Source organism: Mauremys mutica, chromosome 2 (genome assembly GCF_020497125.1).
Source record: "Mauremys mutica isolate MM-2020 ecotype Southern chromosome 2, ASM2049712v1, whole genome shotgun sequence".
NCBI classification, from domain to species: domain Eukaryota; kingdom Metazoa; phylum Chordata; order Testudines; family Geoemydidae; genus Mauremys; species Mauremys mutica.
The window spans coordinates 284,738,349-284,746,397 of record NC_059073.1 but is presented as its reverse complement, the minus strand read 5'-3'; the positions used below and the strand labels follow the sequence as shown (position 1 = coordinate 284,746,397).

Here is an 8,049-nt window from a genome sequence, read left to right as displayed (position 1 = left end):
AAGAACTATCTATTAGTCTGTTAAGGGCTCTGGCTTATTAAGAAACTGAAGATGCCGTGTTGCTCTCCAGTTGGTGTCTGGTAATAAAATGTGACTACTGAGAATGTGTACCATGGAAGACGATGAGTTGTCATGGTGATGAGCTCTACCCATTGGGTGGTGTTTGGAGCAGAGACTATCACCGATGACACATTTGTACAGAGCCTAGCGTAATGGGGCACCAACGTGGGCGCAGCCTCTCACCGCTACCATGATATAAGTGTTAAATATTGATGATATACAAATATGAGAGAGATACTAATGACCTTACCCTAGCACCCACAAGCTTCCATTGGGAGCAGGGCCCCCTGCACTTTCAGGTGTTCTTCTTCACTTCCTGTTCTAAACCATCCTCTGCTATCCAACAGCGGCCAGGTACCCCCGCCAGTGGTGGCAGCATTAGTGTGGTGGGTGAAGAGATTCAGACAAGTGGCATGAAGAGCTCACTCTGTTGAGCCTGTCAGAAAGAAGAACAAAAGCTGCAGAAGTGCCCCATGAGGTGAATACACTGGGCACCAAAGGGCACTTGAATCTAGCAGGGAAAGGCAGAATGAGAACCAATGGCTGGAAGCTGAAGCCAGATAAATTCAAATTAGAAGTTAGGCGCAGATTTTTAACAGGGAATACGACCATGGTGGATTCTCTATGTTATGACGTCTGCAGATCAGTCCGGATGCCTTTCTGGAGGATGCTATGCTGGGGCAGGGCAGGGCTGGTCCCCAGCCTGACAAGCATACACGGCCACACCCAATCTCCTTTAAGTAGGTTTATTACCCAAACATAAGCAAATAAAGAGACAAAACAATCCCTTCACTCACCCTTTGGCCAAGGCTTTTACAGCCTTCCCGCCCAGGGGTCTGTGGTAATAATCCTACTTCCTGCAGTTTGCCAGTACCATTCAGCCAGCTCTGTTGCTCTTCTGGAACTGCAGGTCCAGGGCAGCCTTCCCCGTCTTTTGCTCCGGGGGCCCACCATGCAAGGTAGCTCCACCCCTCCACCATTCCTCTTTCCCAGGCGCAGCCCCCAATCACTCCTCCTCTTCCTGCCCTCTGACAGGCCTTTATAGCCCCGTGGTTGTCCTGCCTCCTTGAACTGGATCAACAAAGACCGTTGGCCATAATCACAGGATGGGGGAACTCTCTCTCCTGGGAAGCAGTGACTCTGAAAAAGATTTGGAGGCCATGGTGGATAATCAGCTGAACAAGAGCACCCAGTGTGAAGCTGTGGCCGAAAGGGCTAGTGCAGTCCTTGGATGCATAAACAGGGACTCTCAAGTGGGAATAGAGAGGTTACTTTACCTCTGTATTTGGCACTGGTGTGACCACTGCTGGAATCCTGTGTCCAGTTCTGGTGCCCACGGTTCAAGAAGGAAGTTGATACATTGGAGAGGGTTCAGAGAAGAGCCACAAGAATGATTAAAGGATTAGAAAACCTGCCTCAGACTCAAGGACTCCATTACTCTGTCTATTTAAGTTAACAAAGAGACGGTTAAGGGGTGACTTGATTGGACTATAAGTACCTCCCTGGGGAACAAATATTTCAGCCTAGCACAGAAAGGCAATCCAGCGGCTGGAAGCTGAAGCGAGACAAATTCAGACTGGAAATAAGGTATAAACTTATAACGGGGGGGTAATTAACCATTGGAACAAATTACCAAGGGTTGTGGTGGATTCTCCATCACTGACCATTTTTAAATCAAGATCAGATGTTTTTCTAAAAGTTCTGCTCTAGGAATTATTTGGGGGAGATTCTCTGGCCTGTGTTAGACAGGAGGTCAAATCAGATGATTTCAATGGTCCCTTCTATTCTAGCCTTGGAATCTATGAGGCTGTGAACTGGGCACATCTGCTCTGATGTGCAGAGCTGGAGCTGCTCTGCTTACAGCGACCAGCTATCCCGTGCCATGTGCCTTAGCCAGACACAAGTTACTGTGCTCCATACAGGCTAACTGGATGAAATTCCATGGCCTGTAGCATACAAGAGGTCAGACTAGATCCCTAAGTGATCTACTGGTCCCTTTGGGGCATGAAAGTCTATGAATACCCCTTACCTACCTCGCAGGGTGTTCTGTGTGGTTTCATTCATTCATTTGTGTTTGCAAGGGACTTTACAATCCTCCGCTGAGGCACTATAAAAGGGCAAATGATTTATATGGATGATGATGTTTATTGCATTACAGGGAAAATTTAATAAAGTTAATAACCAAACAAACGAGATGTGTGAGAACTGTAAAGCACTTCTTGCATTTCATTCGTGTCACCTTACAAGATAAGCTGCTCCACAGCACAGCACCATGCTCTTATGGGGCCAGCGCCAGTGGTCAGTTACACAACACAGAATCCATATCCGCTGGGACTATTAGGCCCCCTGAAGAGGCACAGGTTGTGCTGTATGTTGACCTACGTGAAATGCAGCGAGAAATTTGTGGTGCTGGTTTAACGGCACCATACTCACACCTGGGTTTTTTAATTGTATTTACTTTTCCAGTGTGGCAATAAGCATCCTCATTATGAATCATTTGTACTTCTAAAGGGTGAAAGTCACCACTGCGTGTGCTCACCCTTGATGTCCTATTTTCAGAGCTTTTCAGTGGTGTTTGTGTTAGTCCTCGGCGCAGGGCTGAATTTTACTTGTTGGGGCTCTTACTGGAGCATGTCAAAACATATCATAAACGCTAATCAATTACGCCTCACAGCACCCCTGTAACACTGCCACGCATTAAGAACTTCAGTGCAATTATTCCTGCTTCACATCAGTGTGACAGAGCGGAAATTATCCCTACATGTCCAAATTCTCCACTGTTCCCATTTGGGAGCCAGTTCAAAGAATAAAAGAGCACTCCTGAATTTTTGCCCAGAACTAAATCAAACCCAGCATTATTCTTGGGGAGGGGGGTTGACGTTATTCTCCGATCTGCACTCACGAGAGCTTTCCCAGGTTCGGTGATGTAGATTCTCTCTTAGACCAGAAGTGCAATACTACCAGAAAGGATCTTCAACGTAGGGATTCCTTCTACTCTGTTTTTGTTCAGGGTCTAGCATGATGCGACCTTGACCTTGTTGAGAGACAGCAGGGGCTACGGTAAGTAAAATAATAGTTAGGTACGGCTAGGCTTGGAGCGAATGCGATCCCTTGGGTGAATAACTCCTCCCCATTGAGAATAAAGGGGGTCATAATCTGGCTCAGAATGGCTGCTTCCATGATATTTTGAGCCAATGGTGCAGGCATAGAGATGAGATCCTGGCCCTTGAAAAGTCAGTGGGAGTTTTGCAATTGACCTTAAAGTCAAGACTTTGCCCAGAGATGTTTGGCCAAGCAGGAACACAGCTCCAGAAATGCTAGAAGGTTCCATCCCACCCCCGTCTTCAAGCCCTTGTACTTATCTGCAGACAGAGAGAGAAGCTCGGTCTCTCGGGCTGTCATTCTGGCGCCCCTCACCCGCGCTAAATCCCACATAAAACTAGACCAAGTGGACCTATTCGTTCTAGACAGGGGTGTTACATTCATCCCTGCTCCTGACAACCTGTTCACTGGTCCCTCCGTTGAACAACAAGCCGGATTCTCAGGGCCAAACTCAACATGCTAGGCAGGAGCTAAAGGAACTGGAGGGGCACACCCTGACAGTCACATCCTGCACTGGAATGTCGGCTACTGGGGCAACAGTCAACCCAGATGGGAAAAAGCTCAGCAATTCTGTCTGCATTTCTGTGACTGGGGGTGGAGGGGGGGGCATTAGGATACTATCTGTGAAATACAATACCCAGTACCGCTAGATGAATTGCCAGTAGCACCATTGAACTGGGGACCTCTGGATCTAAAGGCATAAGCTTTTTGAAATGGGTTTCTGTAACTTAAAGGCTGTAGATGACTCCATAAATCCCTAGAGGGAGACAGCGAGCCTACTAGAATGAAAGCATGGGCTCTGTCTGGAGCAGTGATTTCTTGGGATGAAGCACCTCCAGAGGCCACAACAGATTCGGAGCTCGATTGTGACCTAACAACCTGCCCTGAGTTAGGGGTGGGGTGTAGCAATGCTGCCCCAGGAGAAGAGCTGGGAATGAGCTGCGACAAGACCCGCTGTGGTTTCCCTATTGCTCCAGCGGGGAAAGTAATTTGCTACTGGATTATCCCCAAGAGCAGGTAACTTCCCATTCTGCACTAGCTCAGCTCTTCTGGCTGGTGCATTGAGAGGGGTGGGTGTGAAACAAAGGGTCCCTACCCCCACATGCTTCCCACTCACACCACATGGAAGGTGGGGAGAGAAGCTCTGCGGCGGCTGCTCTGCTTCCCGTGCTGTGAATGACCCCAGTGAGGCAGATTATACCCTCTCGCTGCCCTCTCTTACTGTCTTGAATGGGCACATAAAGCAAGAGACAATCATGCCCTGAATTCTCCATGGACTTTGTTCTTCCAGCAAAGAGAGCTCGTATTTAAACATTGCATAACACAGCAGCAAGAGACTGCTCTAAGCTCCAGCCTGCAGCTCACTGACTCTGCGGTCTGGAGCCCCACCTTCCAACATGGCAGGTAACCCCTTTAATCCATGTACCGACACCCCACATTCTTCCTCAACATCAGCTGCCCCATGCAAACTGCATGGGTGATATCCTCAGCTGATGTAAACTGGCCTAGCTGTGTGGATCTGGCCCTATCAGTGTTAATAGTGTACGGCAGATCCATTGTTTTCTAGCAATGTTCGTGATACGAAAAAGTCTGTGCACAGCTCTGCCCATCCAGGCATCAATGCATAACTTATTAGTGGATTTTCTTAATGGATTGTTTTGTTCAAGTGCCAGTATCTGGGAGAAGCCAAAAAAAATTGTAATAAATTAATCAAATTATATAAGATAAGAACAACTTCTCTATCAATTGATGTAGCGTATCTAGGGGTTAGAGGGAATCAGGACTCCTGGGTCCCATTCTCAGATCTGCCACTAATCCACTGCCTGACCTGGGGCAAGTCAATTAATCTGTGTCTGTGATGGGGCACGTCCCCCATCCCAATCAGGAGAAGGCTAACGAGCCCCTCTGGGCTCATTCCCTACCAAATAGACTCATGGGCAGAGCCTGCTCCAGGAGGAGGAAGCAAGCTTAAAAAGGCAAGATGGTCCGAGGAAGGGGCAGCAAACAGGAGGAAAGCTGCTGCTGCTGCTCCTTGGAAGGGGCTGACTCTTGTTACAGAGTTGCGGAGAGGGAAACTGCTCACAAGCCTCTGCTGCCCGCAAAGACTAACCAAAAACCCAGAAAGATCTTTGAAAGGGTGAAAGCCCTTCAAACCGCCTGAGTGTGGCCGCCGAGAAGGGCCCGCCTATCAGAGTGTCTCATTTTCACCTGCCTGAAAAGAAGAGCAAATTCTTCCCTAGCTCACAGGGCTATTGTGAGACTTAATTGCAAGGGGCTTTGTGATCGTCAGGCGGAAGGTGTTATAGATATGAAGAGGCTAGTTACTGTGTGATAAGGGTGAGACTGAAACCCAGCACAACAAGAATTTCAAGCAAAAGCTGATTTGCTACCACCGTAGCATTCTGCTGCAATGAACAGGCAGTGGGCATGCCCATTGCTGCCCTCTCCTGACTGGCGTCAGAACTGTTCAGCTGTGTGTCATACAGCCTATACAGCTGTCTATTAAAGGAGATTCTCTTTAAGTTCAAGTGGCAGCGCCTGTGTTTTCGAAGCAGTCAGATCTCTTGTCATCATAATGTTCCAACAGGGTATGATGTGCCTTATCGTGAAATTCCTATGTGGGCTCAGGTTTGTCAAAGTACTTTATATATGCACCTATAGAGCCGATCCTCAGCTGGGGTAAGTTAGTGTAGTGCCATAGAGATCAATGGAGCTGTGTTGATTTACCTCAGCTGAGGATGTGACCTTTGTAATGTAAATTACTCGCACATGAATGGATCCTCTGGTGTCTGTATTTATACATTTACCAGCTGCATGTAAGTGAATCACTCCTTCTCTCCTGATTTTACTCCTCTCTCCACCAGGGAGCTATCTCCAGGTGGGAGGGGAGAAAGAGGAGCTCTCGCCGGAGACCCACCTCCAAATGCACCTGCCTCTCAGCCAGACCTCCACATCTGCACTGAAAAAGCCGCAGCAACCTCTTTGTACCACTTTTGCTGTTTGTTTGCTTTAGGCCATTTCTGCCTGAAAAATAACTAGAGCTGAGCCAAACACCTCGTCTCCGTCCCACAGGAAATTCCAATATTTCAACGTCTGGTTGTGGCCCATAGTGTGTCAGTTCAACAAAATGAAATATTCTGATATGATTCGAACTGACTGGAAATAAAAGATTTCATTTTGATTTTCCCAACCAAATAAATAAATAAATAAATAAATAAAACTCAATCACATTGGGCAAAACTGAGTTTTGTTTTGTTTTTTCTTTTTCCCCATGGAAAACTTTGATGTTGGCAAAACTGCATTTTCCATTGGAAAATTCCCAAGCTATAGAATTAACGCTAAGATGGTCAATTTCATCTTCAGTTTATAGTCAGTTTCACTGTCTGGGTCTCAGGCACTAGCCCAGAGTGCTGCTGGGGTGCCTACATGGGAGGGGAATGTCCACCTCACAGGAATGCTGCGGAAGGTAGGCTCCCAGGTGCCCCTTGTTAAAATTCTGCCACCACATTGATGGGAGGGTTGGGATGATTTCCCTGCCTTTTCCAGATTCCTCACTCCCTGCAAGGGGGCACAAGACTTATCACAGGCTAAGACTGAAAGCATCCCGGGAGCCCCTTGTTAACATATACGCAGCATGTCATTGGCTTAAATCCAGGCACAAGACTCTTCATTAAAACGTATTTTAAAACAGCCATGAAACCATTACTGTGAATATTAGTCCTGTTCCGTCTGCCAGAATCTATATTTTGTGCATAAACTATTTAAGAGTGGGTCTGATTCTTCTGTCACCTACACTGCTGTAAATAAAGAATAAACACATTTAAGCTGATCAGGGATTTGCTGTTGTAAACACACGTAAACAAGAGGAGAATCAAACCCCTTGCCCCTGTGATGCAGAATTTCAAAGGAGCCCAGGGCCAGATTTACAAGTGCTCAGCACCCACAAGTGGGACTGGATTTTCATGAGCACTACGAGCAGCTTCCAGTGTGACCCTCATGGTCAGATTTTCAAGACAGCTCAGTAACCCAGCATGCTGAGCCCTCTTGAAAATCTGGACACAGTGGTCCCTAGAGAGGCCTCCTGTGACTGTACACAACACATAACAACGGCAGGAGGAGGAATTGCTGGTGTCTACAATATATCACTCTTTTGGTCAGAAGGTATCTTCATCCTTCCGTCACCTCCCCTGTAATCACTGTGAATTTGAGGCTGGTGATTATTCTCCTTGCACTGGGGAAACACATCATTCCAGATTGCAATGCAGGTGTGCACCAGGCTAGGCAGCGAGTGCTTTGTGCCAGCTGTTATACAGTCTGCCCAGAAGAGAGGAATACGTTATGTCAGCAGCGTCCACACGGCTTTTTTATCTCGATGGGAAAGATTCACATGGACTTGCAGAACTGACTGAAAAGGGGGGTGACTGAAAAGTCCCCCTCCCAGACTGCCTGAAAGGTGTTATGGAGAGTGTGTGACACAGGTCAACTCTGGTAGCATAGTAAAGTTGCAAATGCTGCTGCCACCGTTTCCTATTATGCATGATCCCTCTACACCAACTGTGCCTACCAGCCTATCTGTAACTGGTACTGATAGATTGTATTTATATAGCTCCTTTCTTCCTCAAGGATCCCAAAGCACTTTACATATTATGGACTAATGCATCACTCCTCTTCCATGAGTGGGTGGGACCAAAAAGAAGCCGGTCTCGATAGAGGTGAGAGCGTGGAAAGAGGCAGTCCAAGCTCCCCTGACCTCATGGAAGCTCCTTCCTGGGTCCCCTGTGCAGTCCTGGTTTCATAATAGAGACTGAAAGTCTGGGGGCAGGGGCAGGGCCAGTGAAGGACACGTGGTTTCCTTGGAGTTCTCCTTCTCTCAATACCATTGGGATT

General features: G+C 47.4%; 1 long non-coding RNA gene across 1 annotated transcript; it reads left to right on the top strand.

Annotated features, from left to right (window-relative positions):
- The first annotated feature begins 4,435 nt into the window (after positions 1 to 4,435).
- Positions 4,436 to 6,387, top strand: LOC123364807. The gene is made up of 2 exons (XR_006577284.1): positions 4,436 to 4,566; positions 6,027 to 6,387. It is a non-coding gene; the product is annotated as an uncharacterized LOC123364807 (long non-coding RNA).
- The last annotated feature ends 1,662 nt before the right edge of the window (positions 6,388 to 8,049 follow it).